The following is a 25,246-nucleotide window of genomic DNA, read 5'->3' on the forward strand; positions in this document are numbered from 1 at the left end:
TACTTTATATTCAGGCTCCCTTGAGCCGGTGGGGCCGACGGGCTCATGGTGTACGCCCTGCGCGCTACGAGAGGTATTTACCTGTTATTGATTTTAGCAGCTTACACAGCAACCCCATACACTTTTCCTACTCCCTGCTGACGAGAGGCAACAACCTCGAAACACTTGTCCAGGGATGGCACACGCCACGCATACTCGCACTCATGACTCGGGCATAGGCGTACTCGCCGACGCTGACCTCAGGGACCACTTTTTCATTGGGGGAACACGCTTGGTAGGTGTAGCAGTGTGCGACCAATCAGCTTTTACTTTATATTCAGGCTCCCTTGAGCCGGTGGGGCCGACGGGCTCATGGTGTACGCCCTGCGCGCTACGAGAGGTATTTACCTGTTATTGATTTTAGCAGCTTACACAGCAACCCCATACACTTTTCCTACTCCCTGCTGACGAGAGGCAACAACCTCGAAACACGTGTCCAGGGATGGCACACGCCACGCATACTCGCACTCATGACTCGGGCATAGGCGTACTCGCCGACGCTGACCTCAGGGACCACTTTTTCATTGGGGGAACACGCTTGGTAGGTGTAGCAGTGTGCGACCAATCAGCTTTTACTTTATATTCAGGCTCCCTTGAGCCGGTGGGGCCGACGGGCTCATGGTGTACGCCCTGCGCGCTACGAGAGGTATTTACCTGTTATTGATTTTAGCAGCTTACACAGCAACCCCATACACTTTTCCTACTCCCTGCTGACGAGAGGCAACAACCTCGAAACACGTGTCCAGGGATGGCACACGCCACGCATACTCGCACTCATGACTCGGGCATAGGCGTACTCGCCGACGCTGACCTCAGGGACCACTTTTTCATTGGGGGAACACGCTTGGTAGGTGTAGCAGTGTGCGACCAATCAGCTTTTACTTTATATTCAGGCTCCCTTGAGCCGGTGGGGCCGACGGGCTCATGGTGTACGCCCTGCGCGCTACGAGAGGTATTTACCTGTTATTGATTTTAGCAGCTTACACAGCAACCCCATACACTTTTCCTACTCCCTGCTGACGAGAGGCAACAACCTCGAAACACGTGTCCAGGGATGGCACACGCCACGCATACTCGCACTCATGACTCGGGCATAGGCGTACTCGCCGACGCTGACCTCAGGGACCACTTTTTCATTGGGGGAACACGCTTGGTAGGTGTAGCAGTGTGCGACCAATCAGCTTTTACTTTATATTCAGGCTCCCTTGAGCCGGTGGGGCCGACGGGCTCATGGTGTACGCCCTGCGCGCTACGAGAGGTATTTACCTGTTATTGATTTTAGCAGCTTACACAGCAGCCCCATACACTTTTCCTACTCCCTGCTGACGAGAGGCAACAACCTCGAAACACGTGTCCAGGGATGGCACACGCCACGCATACTCGCACTCATGACTCGGGCATAGGCGTACTCGCCGACGCTGACCTCAGGGACCACTTTTTCATTGGGGGAACACGCTTGGTAGGTGTAGCAGTGTGCGACCAATCAGCTTTTACTTTATATTCAGGCTCCCTTGAGCCGGTGGGGCCGACGGGCTCATGGTGTACGCCCTGCGCGCTACGAGAGGTATTTACCTGTTATTGATTTTAGCAGCTTACACAGCAACCCCATACACTTTTCCTACTCCCTGCTGACGAGAGGCAACAACCTCGAAACACGTGTCCAGGGATGGCACACGCCACGCATACTCGCACTCATGACTCGGGCATAGGCGTACTCGCCGACGTTGACCTCAGGGACCACTTTTTCATTGGGGGAACACGCTTGGTAGGTGTAGCAGTGTGCGACCAATCAGCTTTTACTTTATATTCAGGCTCCCTTGAGCCGGTGGGGCCGACGGGCTCATGGTGTACGCCCTGCGCGCTACGAGAGGTATTTACCTGTTATTGATTTTAGCAGCTTACACAGCAACCCCATACACTTTTCCTACTCCCTGCTGACGAGAGGCAACAACCTCGAAACACGTGTCCAGGGATGGCACACGCCACGCATACTCGCACTCATGACTCGGGCATAGGCGTACTCGCCGACGCTGACCTCAGGGACCACTTTTTCATTGGGGGAACACGCTTGGTAGGTGTAGCAGTGTGCGACCAATCAGCTTTTACTTTATATTCAGGCTCCCTTGAGCCGGTGGGGCCGACGGGCTCATGGTGTACGCCCTGCGCGCTACGAGAGGAATTTACCTGTTATTGATTTTAGCAGCTTACACAGCAACCCCATACACTTTTCCTACTCCCTGCTGACGAGAGGCAACAACCTCGAAACACGTGTCCAGGGATGGCACACGCCACGCATACTCGCACTCATGACTAGGGCATAGGCGTACTCGCCGACACTGACCTCAGGGACCACTTTTTCATTGGGGGAACACGCTTGGTAGGTGTAGCAGTGTGCGACCAATCAGCTTTTACTTTATACTCAGGCTCCCTTGAGCCGGTGGGGCCGACGGGCTCATGGTGTACGCCCTGCGCGCTACGAGAGGTATTTACCTGTTATTGATTTTAGCAGCTTACACAGCAACCCCATACACTTTTCCTACTCCCTGCTGACGAGAGGCAACAACCTCGAAACACGTGTCCAGGGATGGCACACGCCACGCATACTCGCACTCATGACTCGGGCATAGGCGTACTCGCCGACGCTGACCTCAGGGACCACTTTTTCATTGGGGGAACACGCTTGGTAGGTGTAGCAGTGTGCGACCAATCAGCTTTTACTTTATATTCAGGCTCCCTTGAGCCGGTGGGGCCGACGGGCTCATGGTGTACGCCCTGCGCGCTACGAGAGGTATTTACCTGTTATTGATTTTAGCAGCTTACACAGCAACCCCATACACTTTTCCTACTCCCTGCTGACGAGAGGCAACAACCTCGAAACACGTGTCCAGGGATGGCACACGCCACGCATACTCGCACTCATGACTCGGGCATAGGCGTACTCGCCGACGCTGACCTCAGGGACCACTTTTTCATTGGGGGAACACGCTTGGTAGGTGTAGCAGTGTGCGACCAATCAGCTTTTACTTTATATTCAGGCTCCCTTGAGCCGGTGGGGCCGACGGGCTCATGGTGTACGCCCTGCGCGCTACGAGAGGTATTTACCTGTTATTGATTTTAGCAGCTTACACAGCAACCCCATACACTTTTCCTACTCCCTGCTGACGAGAGGCAACAACCTCGAAACACGTGTCCAGGGATGGCACACGCCACGCATACTCGCACTCATGACTCGGGCATAGGCGTACTCGCCGACGCTGACCTCAGGGACCACTTTTTCATTGGGGGAACACGCTTGGTAGGTGTAGCAGTGTGCGACCAATCAGCTTTTACTTTATATTCAGGCTCCCTTGAGCCGGTGGGGCCGACGGGCTCATGGTGTACGCCCTGCGCGCTACGAGAGGTATTTACCTGTTATTGATTTTAGCAGCTTACACAGCAACCCCATACACTTTTCCTACTCCCTGCTGACGAGAGGCAACAACCTCGAAACACGTGTCCAGGGATGGCACACGCCACGCATACTCGCACTCATGACTCGGGCATAGGCGTACTCGCCGACGCTGACCTCAGGGACCACTTTTTCATTGGGGGAACACGCTTGGTAGGTGTAGCAGTGTGCGACCAATCAGCTTTTACTTTATATTCAGGCTCCCTTGAGCCGGTGGGGCCGACGGGCTCATGGTGTACGCCCTGCGCGCTACGAGAGGTATTTACCTGTTATTGATTTTAGCAGCTTACACAGCAACCCCATACACTTTTCCTACTCCCTGCTGACGAGAGGCAACAACCTCGAAACACGTGTCCAGGGATGGCACACGCCACGCATACTCGCACTCATGACTCGGGCATAGGCGTACTCGCCGACGCTGACCTCAGGGACCACTTTTTCATTGGGGGAACACGCTTGGTAGGTGTAGCAGTGTGCGACCAATCAGCTTTTATGTATCTGGAATCTGTTTCAGATGACGGCTCTGTTTCAGATGTGTGACCTAATGGACTGCAATGCATGCCGGCAAGTGGTTGGAAACACACCATTAGCAGCAGGTGAGCAGTGTGGCCTCTCTCTCTCTCTCTCTCTCCCACTCTCTTCTTCTTCTCTCTCTCTCTCCCTCTCTTCATCTCTCTCTCTCTCCCACTCTCTTCTTCTTCTCCCTATCTCTCCCTCTCTTCCTCTCTCTCTCTCCCACTCTCTTCTTCTTCTCTCTCTCTCTCCCTCTCTTCCTCTTTCTCTCTCTCCCACTCTCTTCTTCTTCTTCTCTCTCTCCCTCTCTTCCTCTCTCTCTCTCTCTCCCACTCTCTTCTTCTTCTCTCTCTCTCTCACTCTCTCTTCCTCTCTCTCTCTCACTATCTTTTTCTTCTCTCTCTCTCTCTCCCTCTGTTCCTCTCTCTCTCGCTCTCTCCCACTCTCTTCCTCTTCTCTCTCCCTCTCTTCCTCTCTCTCTCCTTCGCTCTCTGTCTGTCCTCTGATGTGCGCAGGACACACCTTCTCATCATGATTTTTGTCTTGCAGGTTGTGACCTACGGATTGGCCCGAGGGGAGCTGCAATGTGTCTTTATTTCATTTCTGTGTTCATTTTAATAAAGTTTGATTTGTTGCTTCGTAAATGAATGTTTGATGCTCATTTTTGTGACGACACATGCATGTCTCCAGTTGTGATTCTGCGACATCATGTAGATAATTTTGTATGTGATTGGGTGTAGCTGATGTGGCATGTCTTTGGTTGGGGGTGGGGAGGGGGGGTCCTGCGGGTGGTGGCTACGGGTGTTGTTTCCCTTTCGGCCCTCTGGACTGCATGTTCAGTTGCCGGGGTGCACCTGTTGTTCTTCAGACGTGGCCGTGGGCTGGTCTCCCTTTTGTGGCGCAGGCTGCGGTCCGACTTAGCACCAGGTCAGAGCAGGTGTTATTTTCCTGCTTCTAACGCGCCTTATCACCGGTTTTGTGTTCTTATCGCAGTTCTGTCTGGTCGTTGTGAATGTTGTGGAGTTGTGTTGTCGTGGCTTTTTGCATGGGAACGCCTACTCTGCATCTCATTAGCGATAGTTGCAGGGGTCATCCGTGGCAATGTTTTTTGCGACTGCTATCGCAGGTAAACTGGTGCTGTGGGCTGTTAACACCAGCCTGTGATGGGTCGATAAATGCATCGCAACTTTGGCTGCAATAAAGTGCCGGTGACTCAGCGATAGTTCCTTGTGAATATGGCCCCGATTCTTATTCAGCAGAGGCAGAAATCTCTGCTTACATGAAAAACTCAGAGTAGAAAAGAATAGGGAAACATCCTTCAGATGACCTACATCACACATTTGATAACCATTACACCCAGGAGCACATAAGTAGAGCCCACGATCTAGGCTCTGCCATCTTCTCCTTGAACTGTGTGACTTTGTGATTACCACACACTAGCCCACCTCATTCAAGAGGAAGAAGAACTTCACAGAGGAGCAGACAGACCTTGTGTACATTGTTGTATAACACTACAGGAAACTACATGGTCTCATCCATACCCCATCATTGGAGCAGTGAAGGTGGCTATGTAGTAGTGCTACACTCAATAAAGGTAATAAATAGCATAATAAACTCTGCACATCTGCATACGTACAATAAATGAATTGTGAATAACAGTGCTAAAAATGAGTTACATTTCTAGCTCAAACACAGAAAACCACCAAAATTCTCTAATTGTGACTATTCTCGCAAACAAGGCACACCATAACTTGTGTCACCCACCATTTTGTTCTTTGATAGTTTGCTGTCTTTTTCTTATTCCTGATCTGTGTGTGTTTTTTTTCTCTTTTGTTCTCGATAAATATCTGCTGTGGAAAAAGAAGTGCTGGTCCCCAAAAATAATTGCTGGTGGCCCCCACCAGCAATCTCAGGCTCAAATTAAGAACTGGTTGAGTGAAGGGTCTTGCTTCCAGCCAAAATTTCAAACACACTACTTGCTGTTTCCACACTTCTTGGTCACTACCATCTGTGCCCTGCCCTGCGATTAGACACTCATAATGTCTCCCCTAGCCAGAGAATTTTTTGTTCATTGTGCAAAAGTCACAAATTCTCATTAATTTACGAATCATTCACAAAATGGCAGTCGAACCTGGCACCAAATTTGCAGTTTGTGAGATTGTTATTGCTTTTTTTAAATCTACAAATAGAACAATGGTACCTATGCTTTTAACTGGCCTGGTACTTGGGTTTTCCACACCTCTGGTTCCCCCTCAGCAATCCCCTGGGTTCACATACCTGTGGGTAGTCCTCTATGACTATGGAAAAATGTTTTCCACTGTACAAAAATTGCAAATTGGAACTGATTCTTGATTTTCAGGATGGCGGAAAAAACTTTTTCAGAGCCCTCCTCCAGTAAATCAGTTTTGTCAAAAAAATCAAAATGTCATTGAAAGAAGAAACACATCATTATTCATGCTTTTTAAATGGAGCACATATACAAAAGTGGTAAGCCTCTAAAGCCCATACAGCAACATTTTAAACATTTACTTCTCAAAAACTACTGATGGGATTTAAATCAAACCAACAAAAGCACCCATTCAGAGTAAAGGTCTAAATTCATTTATGCCAAGTTTGGAGTAAAGCCATTCAGCAATTTGGACTGTAGGCATGAGCAAAATTTTCCAGGGAAGCTAAAATGAGAAGCACCACCCTAACTTTCCCCCTCCTAAACTGCACTGCCTGTAGGTTGGTATGCCAGACCCGAACTGACTACAGCAAGAGTCTGCCACATTTGGTACTTATCTGTTGATGAGGTAAAAAGCTACAGGCAAAACAAAAAAGTAAATTTTCAAAGGCAGGTGGAAATGGACACTCAACACCGTTACAACTTCCTGCTTCCTCACGCTATGGATATTGAGAAAGATTTTCAAATGAATACTGGGCAACACTAGAAAACTGTTGCCCTGTCCCTTGTCTTCCGCAGGCTGGACTCTGGAAACGCTCTTTATGCCAGAATCGCCAAACAATTCACTAGAAGATTATGAACCATCCAGAACGTGGGAGCCATACTCATTCTCAACCTTCCATACCGGACTCACATTACACCACATCTAAGAGAGTTCCAATGGCTCCCAATACACGTGTGCTAAATTCCTGACTAACACATTCAAAGAGCAACACAACACAGGCCCACACTACCTGAACAATCGCATCTCCTGCCACCAAATAGCCAGATACCTAATCTAATGCAGGCTCCTACTTACAAACATCCCACGCACACTCAAAAACAGAATAGGAGGGTCAAGATTTCTCATAAGTCCCTCCTAAAGCTTGGAAACTACTTTCCAGTACACAGCAGAGCCTACTTTTCTGAACTTGAGTTCTGCAAGAAGGTGATGATTTGGCTCCTCGCAACTGAGTAGAGAGAACATTAAAATCCCTCCACTTTGAACTAATACTCTGATGGTACCAGGCAAATGCAAAAAGAACAACTGATGGACGAAATGCTGAACAATATCATGCATTCTCCCCAGTACAGAGATCTGGGTCTAAATCCATTGTATTTTTTGCTTCCTATGCCATTCCGGTTTAGACCCAGCCATATGCTAATCAGTCTTGACCCTGTTCCACATTAGAACAGTCCAGCCTGAACTGCAGGGCAAGGTCCTCCCTGGACTTAAAACAAGCATCCTAGGACTAGTTTCGGGGTATCAGCCGTCATCAGCCAAGCTAGATTGACTCCATTGGCACGGAGAATACAGAACCCATGTCTGAGCATGCCCGTCCCACTCGGGGTGACAAATGCAAAAAGAAAAATTGATGGACAGAATGCTGAACAATTTTATGCATTCACCCGAGTACAGATATCTGGACCTGAATCCATCGTGTTTTTGCTCCAAATGTCATTCCAGTTTAGACCCAGTCACATGCGAATCAGTCTTGACCCTGTTCCACATGGGAACAGTCCAGCCTGAACTGCCAGGCCAGGTCCTACCTGGACTGGAAACAAGCATCCTAGGACTGGTTTTGGGGTATTGCCCCTCATCAGCCAGGCTAACTTGACTCCAGTGACATGGAGAGCACGGGACCCTAGTCTGGGCATACCCATCCCACTCGGTTGACAAATGCAAAAAGAACAATTGATGAATAGAATGCTGAACATTGTCATGAATTCACCCCAGTACAGAGATCTGGGCCTAAATACATCATTTTTTGCTCCCTATGCCATTCCAGTTTAGACCCAGAAATATGCAAATCAGTTAAGACCCTGTTCCACATAGGAACAATCCTGCCCGATCTGCCATGGCAGGTCCTCCTCGCACTGGAAACAAGAATGCTAGGACCGGTTTCGGGGTATCCCCCCTCATCAGCCAGGCTAGCTTGACTCCAGTGGCATGGAGAGCACGAGACCCACTTTTGGGCATACCCGTCCAACTTGAGGTGACAAATGCAAAAAGAGCATTTGATGAACAGAATGCTGAACAATATCATGCATATACCCCAGTAAAGAGAGCTGTGTCCAAATCCATAGTTTTTTTGCTCCGAACGCCATACCAGTATAGACGCAGCCATATACAAATCAGTCTTGACCCTGTTCCACATGGGAACAGTTCAGCTTGAGCTGCCAGGCCCGGTCCTCCCTGTACTGCAAACAAGCATCCTAGGACCGGTTTTGGGATATTGCCCCTCATCAGCCAGGCTAGCTTGAATCCAGTGGCATGGAGAGCACGGGACCCAAGCCTGGGCACACCCGACCCCCTCGGGTGACAAATGCAAAAAGAACAATTGATGGACAGAATGATGAACAATGTCATGCATTCACACCAGTACAGAGATCTGGGCCTAAATAAATCGTTTTTTGCTCCCTATGCCATTCCAGTTTAGACCCAGCCATAAGCAAATCAGTCTTGACTCTGTTCCACATGGGAACAGTCCTGCCCGAACTGCCAGGAAAGGTCCTCCCTGCATTGGAAACAAGTATCTTAGGACCGTTTTGGGGTATCCCCCTCATCAGCCAGGCTAGCTTGACTCCTGTGACATGGAGAGCACGGGACCCACTTTTGGGCATACTTGTCCCACTCGGGGTAATAAATGCAAAAACCACAATTGATGGACAGAATGCTGAACAGTATCATGCATTCAGCCCAGTTCAGAGATCTGGGGCCAAATCAATAATTTTTTTGCTCTGAATGCCATACCAGTATAGACCCAGCCATATGCAAATCAGTCTTCACCCCGTTTCACATGGGAACTGTTACGCCCGAACTGCCATGCCAGGTCCTCCCTGGACTGAAAACAAACATTCTAGGACCGGTTTTGTGGTATCACCCCTCATCAGCCAGGCTAGCTTGACTCCAGTGGCATGGAGAGCACGAGACCCACTTTTGGGCATACCCGTCCCACTCGAGGTGACAAATGCAAAAAGAGCATTTGATGAACAGAATGCTGAACAATATCATGCATATACCCCAGTAACGAGAGCTGTGTCCAAATCCATAGTTTTTTTGCTCCGAACGCCATACCAGTATAGACGCAGCCATATACAAATCAGTCTTGACCCTGTTCCACATGGGAACAGTTCAGCTTGAGCTGCCAGGCCCGGTCCTCCCTGTACTGCAAACAAGCATCCTAGGACCGGTTTTGGGATATTGCCCCTCATCAGCCAGGCTAGCTTGAATCCAGTGGCATGGAGAGCACGGGACCCAAGCCTGGGCACACCCGACCCACTCGGGTGACAAATGCAAAAAGAACAATTGATGGACAGAATGATGAACAATGTCATGCATTCACACCAGTACAGAGATCTGGGCCTAAATAAATTGTTTTTTGCTCCCTATGCCATTCCAGTTTAGACCCAGCCATAAGCAAATCAGTCTTGACCCTGTTCCACATGGGAACAGTCCTGCCCGAACTGCCAGGAAAGGTCCTCCCTGCATTGGAAACAAGTATCTTAGGACCGGTTTTGGGGTATCCCCCTCATCAGCCAGGCTAGCTTGACTCCTGTGACATGGAGAGCACGGGACCCACTTTTGGGCATACTTGTCCCACTCGGGGTAATAAATGCAAAAACCACAATGGATGGACAGAATGCTGAACAGTATCATGCATTCAGCCCAGTTCAGAGATCTGGGGCCAAATCAATCATTTTTTTGCTCTAAATGCCATACCAGTATAGACCCAGCCATATGCAAATCAGTCTTCACCCCGTTTCACATGGGAACTGTTAAGCCCGAACTGCCATGCCAGGTCCTCCCTGGACTGAAAAAAAACATTCTAGGACCGGTTTTGTGGTATCACCCCTCATCAGCCAGGCTAGCTTGACTCCAGTGGCATGCAGAGCACGGGACCCACGTCTGGGCATACCTGTTCCACACGGGGGACAAATCCAAAAAAATAATTGATGAACAGAATACTGAACAATGCTATGCATTCACTCCAGTACAGAGATCTGGGCCTAAATCCATTGTTTTTTTGCTCCACATGCCATTCCAGTTTAGACCCAGCCATATGCAAATCAGTTTTCACCCTGTTTCACATGGGGAAAATCCAGTCCGAACTGCCAGGCCAGGTCATCCCTGGACTGGAAACAAGCATCCAGGGAATGGTTTCGGGATATCCCCCCTCATCAACCAGGCTAGGTTGACTCCAGAGACATGGAGAGCATTGCATCCACTTTTGGGCATACCCGTCCCACTCGAGGTGACAAATGCAAAAAGAACGTTTGATGGACAGAATGCTGAACAATGTTCGTATTTTGCTCCCCATGCATGCCAGTTTAGTCCTAGCCATATACAAATCAGTCTTGACCCTGTTGGGAATAGATCAGCCCGAACTGCCAAGCCAGGTCCTCCTTGGACTCAAGACAAGCATCCTAGGACTGGTTTCAGGGTACCACCCCTCATCAGCCAGGCTAGCTTGACTCTAGCAGCATGGAGAGCACTGGACCCATGCTTGGGCATACCCGTCCCACTCTGGCTGACAAATGCAAAAAGAACAATTGAAGTTCAGAATGCTGAACAATGTCATGTATTAACCCCAGTATGGATATCCTGGCCTAAATCCATCGTTTTGTTGCTCCCCATGCCATTCCAGTTTAGATCCAGCCATATGCTAAATAATCCTGACCCTGTTCCTTATGGGAACAGTCCAGCCCGAACTGTTAAGCCAGGTCTTCCCTGGACTGGAAACAAGCATCCAAGGACTAGTTTCGGGGTGTCACCCGTCATCAGCCAGGCTAGCTTGACTCCATTGGCACAGTGAGTACAGAACCCATGTATGAGCATGCCCGTCCCACTCGGGATGACAAATCCAAAAAGAAAAATTGATGGACAGAATGCTGAACAATGTTGTTTTTTTGCTCCCCATGCATACCAGTTTAGTCCTAGCCATATACAAATCGGTCTTGACCCTGTTGGGAATAGATCAGCCCGAACTGCCAAACCAGGTCCTCCTTGGACTCAAGACAAGCATCCTAGGACCGATTTCAGGGTATCACCCCTCATCAGCCAGGCTAGCTTGACTCTAGCAGCATGGAGAGCACTGGACCCACGTCTCGGCATACCCATCCCACTCTGGCTGACAAATGCAAAAAGAACAATTGAAGTACAGAATGCTGAACAATGTCATGTATTAACCCCAGTACAGATATCCTGGCCTAAATCCATCGTTTTTTTGCTCCCCATGCCATTCCAGTTTAGACCCAGCCATATGCAAAATAGTCCTGACCCTGTTCCTCATGGGAACAGTCCAGCCCGAACTGTTAAGTCAGGTCTAACCTGGACTGGAAACAAGCATCCTAGGACCGGTTTCAGGGTATCACCCCTCGTCAGCCAGGCTAGCTTGACTCCAGGAACATGAAAGCATGGGACCCACGTCGGGGCTTACCCGTTCCACTCAGGTGACAAATGCAAAAAGAACAATTGATGGACAGAATGCTGAACAATGTCATGCATTCACCCCACTACAGAGATCTGGGCCCAAATCCATAGTTTTTTTGCTCCGAATGCCATACCAGTATAGTCCCAGCCATATATAAATCAGTCTTCACCCTTTTCCACATGGGAACCATCGAGCCTGAACTGCCAGGCCAGGTCCTCCCTTGACTGAAAACAAGCATCGTAGGACCAGTTTTGGGACATTGCCCCTCATCAGCCAGGCTAGCTTTACTCCAGTGGCATGGAGAGCACGGGACCCAGGTCTGGGCATACCTGTGCCACACGGGGGAAAAATACAAAAAAAACAATTGATGGACAGAATACTGAACAATGTTATGCATTCACTCCAGTACAGAGATATGGGCCAAAATCCATCGTTTTTTTGCTATCCATGCCTCCATGCCATTCCAGTTTAGACCCAGCCATATGCAAATCAGTCTTGACCCTGTTCCTCATGGGAACAGTCCAGCCCGAACTGCCAGGTCAGGTCTTCCCTGGACTGGAAACAAGCATGTTTTCGGTGTATCACCACTCGTCAGCCTGGCTAGCTTGACTCCAGTAGCATAAAGAGCGTGGGACCCACGTCTGGGCATACCCGTCCCACGCAGGGTGACAAATGTAAAAAGAACAATTGATGGACAGAATGCTGAAAAATAACATGCATTCACCCCAGTACAGAGATCTGGGCCTGAATTCATCATTTTGTTTGCTCCCTAAGCCATTTCAGTTTAGACCTAGCCATATGCAAATAATTCTTGGTACCAGGTAAGTCGGAAGACCAACCCTAAAAGAGCTCTGTTGTCTTTTACATCCAAGCATCTATCCATTCATCATTTCACCCTTCCTTCCACCCACTGTTATCCACCATCTCACCTTTGCTTTCTGTTACCTATTTATTCTTTCATCTATCAATCAGTCTTTCACTCTTCCACTCTTCCACTCTTCCACTGGCCATGCCATCCATTCACATATCCACCATCTTATGCATGCATTCATCAGTACATCCGTAGACCAATCATTTGGCTTACCCACTGTTAGACTTGGGGGTCTCTTGTTGGCACAGGTATGCACTTGTGACAAATAGGGACCCTTGCCTCTAGTCAGGGTAAGGGGGTACACTCCTAAAATAACCCCTGCTCTCCCCCTTGGTAGCTTGGCACGAGCAGACAGGCTTATCTCAGAGGCAGTGTGTAAAGCATTTGTGAACACATACAGTAATCAAGTGACACCACAACAGATGGACACCACACAAGTATTAATAAAAATAAGTATTCTTTATATAGATTTACCACAAGACCATAAACGACACAAATCCACAATACTGTTACTTTAAATGGTAGTTTTAGCTTAGTTCTCTTTAGTTCTTAAATGCAACACTTTAAGTCAATGTACCTTTAGATGCGACACGCAGGGCAATGAAAGTGTTGCAACGATGTTGATGCAATGAAAGTTTGGTGCAAAGAAATAAAGACGTGAAGATCTGCCTAATGCGGCTTGCTTCTCCGATGTTGTGAGAAATCTCGACTCGATGCGTTAGCTATAGCGGCGGCACCCTTGTCCAGTGATGCGACGACAGAGGCTTTGGCGGCGACATTCTTCTCCAGCGATGCGAGACGCTTCCGCTCGATGCGACAGTTACAGCGGCGACACCCTTGTTCAGAGATGCGACGGCTGCTGCTCCGACGGCGGCACGCTTCTCCGTGGATGTGAGGTGCTTTTCTCGATGCGGTACAATGCGACAGCTACAGCGTCTGCGGCAGCGGCTGCGACGGCAACACGCTTCTTCCTCAATGTGAGACTCTTCTCTTTTTTTTTTTTTTTTTAAAAAACCTTTATTTTCAAAAGTCTGGACACAGCTATTCAGCCGACAACCCGGAGGTTCGGCAGCTTCGATAAAGAGGAACAGAGACGCATCCACAGTACAGTGAAGGAGGAGTGCAAAGGTTCCATTTTTAAAAAAACACAAAACACACAACAACCCCCAGCAAGGCAAGAACACTGAATGCCCATGGTGATAGCCCCCCAGGGGAGGCGGGACCCCAATCATCTACCATTTACAGTACTGTGAAAAGAGGAAGAAGGGGGACAGCAGAGGCCAAAGAAGTCCATTAACCATACTGAGCTGGAAAGAAGGTTAGGAGGAAAGCTGTTCCTCGGGGGGATCCAAATCAGGGGCAAGACAAATTCCCCCCCTGTATTGATTCCACCGCCCCCAGATGGCGTGCCACTTCCGAGGGCGGCCTCTAGCGCAATATACCGTCTTCTCCCTTAGCATACTCCAGTCCATATTTTCTTTCCACGCGGTCAATGTGGGGGGCCCCACGGATCCCCACAATCTCTCTTAGCGACCATATTACCCAGAGTCACCCATTGGGTCTGCGCCGCATTATGATCAGTGGGCCCCCAGACATTCAGGAGACAACACCGCGCTTCCGGCTGCATAGCAATGCCCGTCACCTCCCCCATCACTGCATGGACTCTCCTCCAGAATTCCGTGATGACACCACATTCCCAAATGATATGCAGGAAAGTACCCACCATACCACATCCCCTCCTGCATAGGCCGTCCTCCGAGAATCCCATGTGAACCAGCCTTGGCCCCGTCACATACACTCGATGCAGTATTTTAAGCTGCACCAGCCTCAGACGCGACGGGATCGCAACCTCCTTAGGAGAGGAAACAGCAGACTGCCAATCCTCGTCATCCAACTCGAGGCCATCCCTAGACCACTGGTCCCTCAACCCCAGAAGCATATCAGCCCGGACGTTGATCAGTTTCTTATAGATGAGCGAGATCGTGCTCTCGGGCATATGGCCATCAAGGACCCGGTCCTCGAAAGGAGAGGACTCAGGCACCTTCTCACCCTCTATGAGGACTGATCGGAGGGCGTGACGCACCTGAATATAGCGGAAAAACTCAGATGGCCCCAGCTCATATTCCTTCTGCAACTCTTCAAAGGACTTCACCCTCCCCTTAATCAGGACATCTCCGACCCTGGAGATGCCGATCAAGTCCCATTTGTCAAAGCCTTTTGTGTGCCAAAGCCTACCCAGTCTCTCAGATTCAAACAGCGGGGTAGCGAGGGTGAGCCTATCCTTCCAGCCCAGCGTGTCAGTTGCCATCTTCCACACACGCACCGCCACACCAGTGGGCCCCGTGAGGGACGAGTCCAGGGACCGCGAATACAACGCCCTGTAATAGTTACCACCACGCAGCAACCACCTGTACATGGACTACCCAGGGCTGAGGGCAGGGCCATAAAACCCATGATTAATCGCACTCAGCTGGGTGGCCCAATAGTACCGTCGGATGTCTGGAAGCGCAATACCCCCGTCGTACCATGGAAGCGTCAATTTTGCAATAGCTATTCGCGGCCGCCCGTCCCACAGCAACGTTCGTTGGAGGCCTTCAACCTCCCGAAAGTAGTTGGCCGGTACCCAATCCAAAGTATTCTGCAGTGCGTAGAGGAACCGGGGAAGAGACATCATTTTGAACAGGGCCGCGCGCCCAACGAGGGAGAGCGGCAGCCTCCGCCAGCCCTCCACATCCCGCCTCAGTCACGCTAGGGGGGGGAGCAGGTTCCTCTCATATCGCACGGCAGAGTCCATGGAGATAAAGATCCCCAGATACACGAAGCCCTGCTGAGCAACCTGGATCGAACAAGTTCGAGGGATCGGTGGAACCTCGCCACTAAGAACATATAAATACGATTTACTCCAGTTGATAACGAGACCCGAGTTCCTACCGAAAGATGTGAGTACGTCACAGACCACTATAAGTGATTTCTTGGGTGAGGCAAGATACAACAGGATGTCATCAGCATAGAGCGAGATACGGTCCTCGTGTTCAGGCGACCATCTAAGTCCCCGTATATCCGGGTGCCAGCGTATCCACGCAGCCAGCGGCTCAAACAACAATGGCGACAGGGGACAACCTTGCCGAGTACCCCTCCCAAGCTGAAACGGAGTCGACGCCCGGCCATTTACCACCACACTCGCGAGAGGGCCCTCATACAGCAACCTCACCCAGCTCACAAAACCGTGGCCAAAGCCGAACTTGGTCAACACGGCCCACAAATATGCCCATTCCACCGTGTCAAAGGCCATCATGGCATCGAGAGACGCCACAATAGCTGGTTCACGCAGCGTGCCCGCCCTGGCGATTACACCATGAAGGCGCCGAAGATTTAACGCTGTGTTACGGTGCGGAATGAATCCGGATTGATCCGGGTGGACCAAGTCACCGAGTACCCTAATCAAACGGGCCGCCAGGATTTTAGCCAGAATTTTCGGCTCTGCGTTAAGGAGTGAGATAGGCCTATATGAGGCGCACTTATCTCGGGGTTTGCCCTCTTTGTGTATAACCACAATCGTCGCCAGTCGCTGATCCAACGGGAGGGCCCCACTCCCCCGCGCCTCCACGAACATGGCGCACAGGTGAGGGGCAACCCTATCCGGAAACAGCTTGTACAGGTCGACCGGCAAGCCGTTCGGACCCGAGGCCTTGCCCGAGTTCAACGCGCGGATAGCCCCCGCCACCTCATCGACCGTTATGTCACCATCTAGATCGTCCCTATCTATATCAGAGAGACAGGGCAATGCGATATCATGCAGGAGGTCACGCGAGTCCTCGGGCGGCCTGTCCGACACTGAGGCATAAACCATACGGAAATAGTCCGAGAAACACTGCACAATCCTCTCAGGTTCCACAATCACCTCTCCCCCCTCTCCCGTCAACTCCGGCACTACTCTATTGACCCGTTCTTTTTTGTCCAGCCAAGCCAGGAGTTTCCCGGCCTTGTCACCAACATCATACAGACGGCACTGCTGTTCCCTACCGAGGGTCTTAGCGGCATTCGTCACCAGGTCCTTATACTCGGATTGCTTCAAGCACAGTTCATGCAGTGAGGCCTCTGTAACCTCCTCCTCCAGCGCTCCCTCCAAAGCCGCGATCTCCTCCTCAACCTGCAAAACCTCGCCATCTCTCCGCCGCTTGGCAGCCACTACAAGGGAGAGGGCTTCCCCTCGCAGCACGGTCTTAAATGCTTCCCACAGCGACACTGCCGAGTCCACGGATCCCTGATTGTCCTTGAAAAAATTATCTACTGTCTTTACCAGCGCGCTGCGCATCTTGGGGTCTCGGAAATACCAAGGGTTGATAGGGGCCACCCTTCCCCCTCCCTCTCGACCCAGATCCAGCCTGACCCACACCGGCGAATGGTCAGATATTCCACGCGCCATGTGCCTGGCCTCAGACACCAATGAGGCATGCGCAGCCAGAGTGAGTAGGTAGTCAATCCTGGAAAGGCTACCATGCGCCCCGGAGTGGAAAGTGTATTGGCTCTGTGTGGGGTGCCGGAGCCTCCAGCAGTCTATCAGGCCAAGCATATCTAGAAAGTCTGGAAGCCACTTCTGAGCCCCCCCAGTGTCTCTGGGCGGGTATCTATCCAGCAGACCGGAGCCAACAGCGTTTAAATCACCTCCCACCACAAGCATACCCCCCGGGAGATCCAGCAGGGCCCTACCCAGATCTGTGAACGTGGAGGCCTGCAGGGCCGGCGGGACATAAACCGAAACTAAAACCAAAGTTCTTCCTTCCCACCGCCCCGCCACCGCCACAAACCTCCCCCTATCATCAACAATGGTGGAGTCCACCTCAAATGGTAGCGAGGCTCTGACTAGGATGCCCACACCCCTGGACCCAGAGGAGAATCCCGAATGAGCTATGAATTTATAACCCTTCCTATTCAGGGCATAGCACGTATTACCTATAAGATGCGTCTCCTGCAGCAGGGCAACATCCGGCAATGACCGTTTCAAGAATTGCAAAACAATCCCACGCTTAATGCGATCCCCCAAACCATTAACATTCCAGCTTATAACACTTAAACCCCTACCCCCCATCCCCAAACGTAAAGAGGCCCACCCCACACCCGAAGAGCCACCATGGAACAGTCCTGGAAATAATCACTATGCCTTGCGGAAACAAACCCCCCAACAACAAACCCAAAATCCCAGAAACCCCCCCCACCCTGCACCCCTGCTGCAGCTTACAAATCCCCCCCAACTTGCAGTGTGCCTGTCGCCCTACCAAACCCAAAATCTACAAAAAGTACCCTAAGGGAGGAAAGAGCTCCCCTCGTCCTCCCACAACCTCCGTATTTACTGCAAGTCATTACATAAAGTCAGTCCGAGTCAGTCCGGTTCCGAAGACATCAACCTTGTTCATCCCGGCCACTGTCCCCGTCTACGGCAGTGTCCTCTTCCGAGGTAGAGCGTCCAGCCATTCATCCGCCATGGCAGGCGACTCAAACAAGAATGTGCGGTCTTCAAACACCACACGTAGTCTGGCAGGGAAGAGCATGGCGTATTTCAGTTCCCTCTCCCGAAGCCTCCTCTACACCCCCAGGAAGCCCTGCCGCTGCCTCTGGACCTGCTGGGTGAAGTCAGGATAGAAATTCACCGACGCGTTCTGGAAGGGGACCGGGCCCGTTACCCTCGAGGCCTGCAGGATAGCGTCCCGGTCTCGAAAATGAAAGAGCCGGGCGACAATCGGCCTCGGCGGGGTTCCCACCTTGGGCCGCCCACCCGGCACTCTATGGGCCCTCTCAACTGCGAAGAACTTCCCTAGACCCTTAGGCTGCAGATGATTGAGCACCAAGTCCTCCACGAGCAGGTCCACTGAAGTCTCGTCCGAGGACTCCGGGACCCCGATAACGCGCACGTTGTTGCGCCTGGCCCGGCTCTCGAAGTCCTCCAGCCGACGGGCGGCGAGATCACTCTCGGTCCGCAATTTACGGACCTCGGTCTGCAGGTCCGAGACATCATCGGCGAGGCCCGTGGTCTTGATGTCCAGGGATTTGACCCGTTCATTTGTTTTGCCCAAATCCGCGCGGATCAGATTAACATCCACCAAGATGGTATCCACTTTGTGCGCCAGGGCATCAAACTGTCTCCCAATCGAAGTCTGCAGCCCGTCGAGTGCACCCATGACATCCTGCAGTGAAAGCTCCGGGGCCAAGGGTGAGGCAGTCTTCTGTGTGTCCGGGGACTGGCTCGGTGCACCCAGTGACCCCTTCTGCTGGGCATAGCGGTCCATGTTATTGGCTTGAGTGTAGGCTCCCCGCCTGGTGGCCTTGGGCTTCGGCCGGTCCACCTCCGCTTTGCCCGACATGGTGGGCTCAAGCAAGTCGGTTCAAACAGGACTGCCCTCTCTCAGCGAGAGAGATCAGGAGTGCTCCGTCTTACGATGGGTCGCCAGTGTGGCATGCAGAGCATCCAAATGAGAATAAAGCAGACGCGAGCACTCCCTGGGCTGGGCAGACAAAGGGCGAGAAAGCTCACGCGGCCATCTTGGTCAAGCGCTAGGCTCCTCCCGAGACTCTTCTCTTGATGAGGTGCAATGCGTCAGCTACGATGGCTGCGATGGCGATGGCGACACGCTTCTTTGGTGTTGCGGGGCGCTTCTTGTGATGCAGTGCAATGCGACAGCTACAGCGGCGACACCCTTGTTCAGTGATGCGCCGGCAGCGGTTGCGACGGCGACACACTTCTTCTCCGTGAGTCGCGCTTCCAGCTCCTTGCGACACACAGTGCCTCAGAAGGCCCAAAAACAGCAGCAGGCACTTCTAAAGAACTCTGGGGAGCTGGTGGTTGAAGTCTGTTGACCGTGAGACTTCAGCAGGAGGCAAGCTCTTTTCCAAGCCCTTGGAGATCCATCACAAGTTGAGCAAAAGTACACACAAAGTTCCTTTCTCCTCTCTTTGGCAGTAGACAACCCCTGCAGGCCAATCCCCCAGTTTCAGGGATAGTCTCTCCTCAGTTTCTTCTTGGTTCCTCTCCTCAGCAAAGGTTTTTCTTGTTTCCCAAAGTGATCTAAATTCTTGGGATCAGGATCCCAATACTTATACCCCAAAATCCTTTGTCCTCTGAGGGCAGAGGGGCCTTTGCCTTGTTCGAACCAGTTCTGGTCAGACCTGGAGCACTTTGTTTACCTGACTCCTTCTTTCCTTTCAGAGTGCAGGGAAGAGACATCAGACGCACCACAGGAGGTGGAGCCAGCATTGTGGAGGGAAGGCACAGCCCTATTCAGGTCCCAGGTGCAACTCCTCACTCCCATCTAGATGCAGATCTCTCTACTCACCACTGGGCTACCTCACCCTGTCTCCTGGAATTCCCCAGCCCTGTCACTCAAACTCCAGACAAGGAATACACAGCCTAGCAGAGGCAGGTTTGAAGTGTTAGACAAGAAAATACCTACTTTCTAAAAGTGGTATTTTCAAACACAGAATATTAAAAACAACTTCACTAAAAGATGTATTTTTTCATTCTGAGTTCAGGCATACTAAATTCGAATTTCTACCATGTTCCCTGAGTCAGTTAGGATTATAAAATGCAATAATCAAACTACCCATTCTGACCTATGGAGAACAGTTAGCCTTGCAATAGTGAAAAATGAAAATGGCTGTAATTCACTATTAGAACATGCCACACACACCAGGGCATGTCCTACCTTATACTTACAATGCACCCTGCCCTTGGGCCTACCATAGGGGTGTCTGATATGAAGAAAAGGGACGGTTTAGGGACTGGCAAGTGGGTGCACTTGCCCAGTCAGCATGACAGTACCAGACTGCACACAGGCTCTGCAATGGCAGTCCTTAGACACACTTTTACAGGCTGGTTCTGTGGGTGGCACAACCAGTGCTGCAATCCAACCAGCAGTATTTGGATTACCAGCCCTAGGCACTCCTGGTGCACTGTACCAGGGTCTGACAGGTAAACCAAAACAACCAATCATGGAATCAATATTTCATACATCAATTTACAATAGGGAGAGCATATGCACTTTAGCACTGATCAGCAGTGGTAAAGTGGCCAGAGTCATAAAACAGCCAACAACAGATCAGAAAAATATAGGAGGAAGGCAAAAAGTTCAGGGATGACCCTGCAAAAAGGGCCAAGTCCAACACCCACCAATAAATAAACCTTTTCATCTGTCAATTGATCCTTTTGTCCATCCATATTCTCCAATTTCCATTTTCTCTGCCATACACACAGCCTCTTATGTTACCATTTACTCTGCCCTCCTTTCATCCACCCATCCTTCTTCAAAAAATTTCATTTGCATCCTTTCATCCATTCACCCTTACAGATTTCCATTTTTATCTACCACGCTGTCTGCCACCCATTAATCCATCCATTCTCTCAAATTTCCATTTACTCTGCTATCCTTTCACATACCCATCCATCCATCCTCCAAGATTTCCAATTACTCTACCATCCTTCCACTCGCCCATCCACCCAACTATCCTCTCTGATTTCTGTTTACTCTGCCATGATTTCACCCAGCCATCCACCCCTCCTTTCACCTACTCACCTCTCTTTTCAGCAACCCACCTATCCAGCCCCCATCAAATCATCTTTTCACACACTTATCCATTCACCCACTCATCCATCCATACTTTTACCCACATATACTTTCACCCACTCTTCAATCTGTACTTCTACCCATCCATGCTTTCACCCACTCATCCATCCATCTTTTTACCCACTCATCCTTTCATCCACTCACCCATCTGTCCTTTTATCCACCCAGCCTTTTACTCAGCCATCATTTCACCCACACATCCATCATTTCATCTTCTAATTATCTCACCTACTCATCCACCAATCATCTCACCCACTCATCCATCCTTTCACCTACCCACCCATCCTTTCACCTACCCACCCATCCATACTCCCAGATTTCTATTTACTCTGCCATCCTTTCACCCACCCATCATCTCAGATTTCAAATTTATTCTGAAATCCTTTCACTCATCCATCCATCTATCCTGTCACCCACTCATCCACCCATCATTTTAACTAAACATTCTCTCACCCACTCATCCATTCTTTTACTCAGCCATCGATCATTTCAACACCCATCTATCCATTCTTTCATCCACTCATCCATCCATCCTTTTACCACCCATTCTTTTACCCACTCATCCATTCATCCTTCTTTCTCTTTCCCCTTTTATCCATCCATCCTTTTACCCACTCATCCTTCCTTCATTCTTTCCCTTTCCTATTAATCCATACTTTTTTTCTTTGTAGAGTTAATTTTGAGCTTTTATCTGCCAAGTTGCAGCTAGAATAGGCCGGTATAGAGCCCTATGCCTGCTGCAGCTGCTAAAGAAGTTGGGGGTACACAATGTCCCTGCATCAAATAACCCCTGCCCCCATACACCTGCTCAGCACCGGAATACTCTTCTGTGTGATAGAGTACTTTAGAAATAGACAAAACATAACATAACATAACATAAGAAAGGACAGATGAACCCTAACTACCTAGTGGCAACTACTGATATGCAATACATTATTATTGTTATTATTACTATTATTATCGTCATTATTTCCACATGTAGGGCCATATGTAGGAAGCCTAATACCGGTCGGTAACGGCCGATTTTCGGTAAATATCCCGTTACCGACCGGTATTTAGGCTTTTGGTATGTAAGGGGCACATTTCAGGATTCGGTAATTTACCGAATCGGTAAAATTACCAAATCGGTAATTTTACCGATTCGGTAAATACCGAATCCTGAAATGAGATGTAGGGGGAGTGTGTCGATGGTGTGGGGATTCGTTATTTACCACCAACTAAAAGTTGGTGGTAAATGACGAATAGCTGTGTAAAAGCATTTTTGTGCACTTTGAAGTGTGCAATGTGGCAGACATACATGCCCTTAGGGCATGTATGTGCGCCACATGTGCACACATGCAGGAATCAGGGGTGCAACAGGGTGTCACTGTGACACCCTGCCACCCTTGATTGTGCCTCCTGGCCCATAGGAATCAATGGGAAGCCAGTTACCATTACCGAATCGGTAAATACCGATTCTAAATTACAGACCCATTCCGAATCGGTAAATATTACCGATAGATTACCTACATATCATTTACCGCTTCATAAATACCGAATCGGTAAAATTCGGTATTTATGAAGCGGTCAATGTTAGGCTACCTACATATGGCCCGTAGAGAGAAACTGTTACCAAAAAGATGTCCTGGCACTAATAACCATCTGCTGCCTGATGGGAAATTTTAAAAAAACAACAACAAAAAACAAATTAGGGGAAGGAGAACCAACTAAATGGGTAAACTACAGACCATGGAGACAGTTTTTCAATACTTTCCTAACTATTAATAGATTACTAGTGGAGCCGAGCGAAGGAGGGAGCGAGTTCCATAACTCAGCAGCCTGCACCAAAAAAAGCATGACCAGCAATTCATGCCTAACTGAATTTGGGAACAATGAGCAAATTGACTCAGGCTGAGCAGAGTGGGTCAGTGTACAACAAATAAAAACTATATTGTAGGTACCTAGACCCATATGTAGGAAATTCCCAAACTGTGATGCCCAAATTGCAATCCGTAGAAATCGCTATTTGGGAATCGCAAAAGGGAATGGTTTTATAATAGCGATTTCTACAGATTTGCATTCGCTAGTAGGAAATCACAAAAATGGAAACAACACCAGTAACTGGTGGGGTAGGAGTAGGTGGGGAGAGTTATGGGGCTCCACAAGAAGAAGAACAATTTTAATATTGTTTGAGTTGTCCATTCCAACTAGAATAATGTTTTGTCTTATCTCAGTACTGCATCTTCTTCAGACATGGAGTCCCGGCTCCATTCTGTGATTGGTGGCGGGCATTTGGGCCCAAGCTCTTTTGGCTCCATTTTTAAGCTGTCTGAATTGGGACACTAGTGGAAGATGCCTTTCATATATATATGCACAGTAAATAGGATAAGTTACTCCACTATATATCAAATAAACAGGAACAGGTAATCTTTTAAGGACCCACCATGGGTTGCTCTAAGAAGAGTGTGTGGGATTCCTAAGCACTAGCCCAAGGTATGTTTACCTTCAATATTTTGTGTACAGAAACCTCCAAACTCCTTTTTTATACTCTACATACATAATTTTGGAAAGAGGGAAGCTGTGTTTGGGGCAGCAGTGCTTATTTGTGTGTTGTATTAAACTGCAATTATGTTTTATATACATTAAAAGGCCACCTTGGGGACCAGAGTGAAGAGGGATGAGTCTGACTCCTACATAAATTTGTATGTGTATATGCATGCGTTTGAGTGTATATGTGTCTTTGAGGGGGTACAGGTAAATAGATGTCTCTGCAGGTTTTGGGCAGGGACGTTCTCTGACATAATGAGGGACCTGGCTAAATGCACTGTCTACTGTAATGGTGACCTTGGCATAATAATGTTCTCCTTCCCTCATTGTTGGCAAACTTGACATGTTTCTTGTGTCTCTCGCCATTATTAGCATATTGTGGGAATTGACATAATAAGAATGACTATCACAGGAATGTTGGTGGCCCTGATATTAGCTCCATACCCTACCTTAGTCTCTACTTGGGTGTCCAGCAATATAATATTCTTACTTATAGTGGGCCCATCTCATATGTTTGACTATTCCTGATGTAAGGGTGGCCCAAAATAATGATGTCCATCCATGGCATTTTTGAGACACTCTCGACTAGTCTTCGTCAAGCCTGCCATAATAGTGGCCCATCAACAATGTTTTCTTCCTTTACATATCATGAGCACGCTTAACAATTGTATACCTATGCCTTGTATAATGTTAGCCTTGCCCTAGTGGTTCACTTATGGACCTATTGTGGGCACCTTTGAGATATTTCTGGCTCGTTGAGGCTGCTTTCCTAAGGCCCTCAGGCTGTCAGTCCCATTCACCACTTGACTCTTCCAGGGAAGTAAAGATGAGGAGTCAAAGATTACTGCAGGTGACGGAGAAGGTTAGAAACACATACACTGTACACCGCAGTAAAATAAAACTCTAGATCACCAATGTCTAGTCAATACGTTACAGCATGAAAACAGTTGTATTACGGAACCATGCATGCCTTTATTACGCATGCCTTTAAAAAAAAATTTGAGTGTTTTACAAGTAAGTATAAACCCTTTATATTTTATATCAATGTGGCTCCTTTCAGCCGTTAATGTGTCATTCTACGGACGCTCACATGCGAAATACAGGTATTTTGTTTAATATGATGCACAGTAAGATCTTTTGTTTTAATCATAATTATCACTGTTTTAATTGTATATCAGTTATGCCGATTTATCTTTCTTTCAATGTGTTCATGTTTAAGGACGATCAGTCATTTCACTATGTTTATATTCGTCGCGTCCTGTATGAAGCTGTATATAAAGTTCACTGAGGTAGAGGATCGAGTTGGACCTGAGGTCATGTGATTCAGACATGGTTTGGGTCGAAGCAAGTTGTTCTGCTTTCTGCTGGATTAAA

The sequence above is a fragment of the Triturus cristatus genome, chromosome 4_2, assembly GCF_964204655.1.
Source record: "Triturus cristatus chromosome 4_2, aTriCri1.1, whole genome shotgun sequence".
Taxonomy (NCBI): Eukaryota; Metazoa; Chordata; class Amphibia; order Caudata; family Salamandridae; genus Triturus; species Triturus cristatus.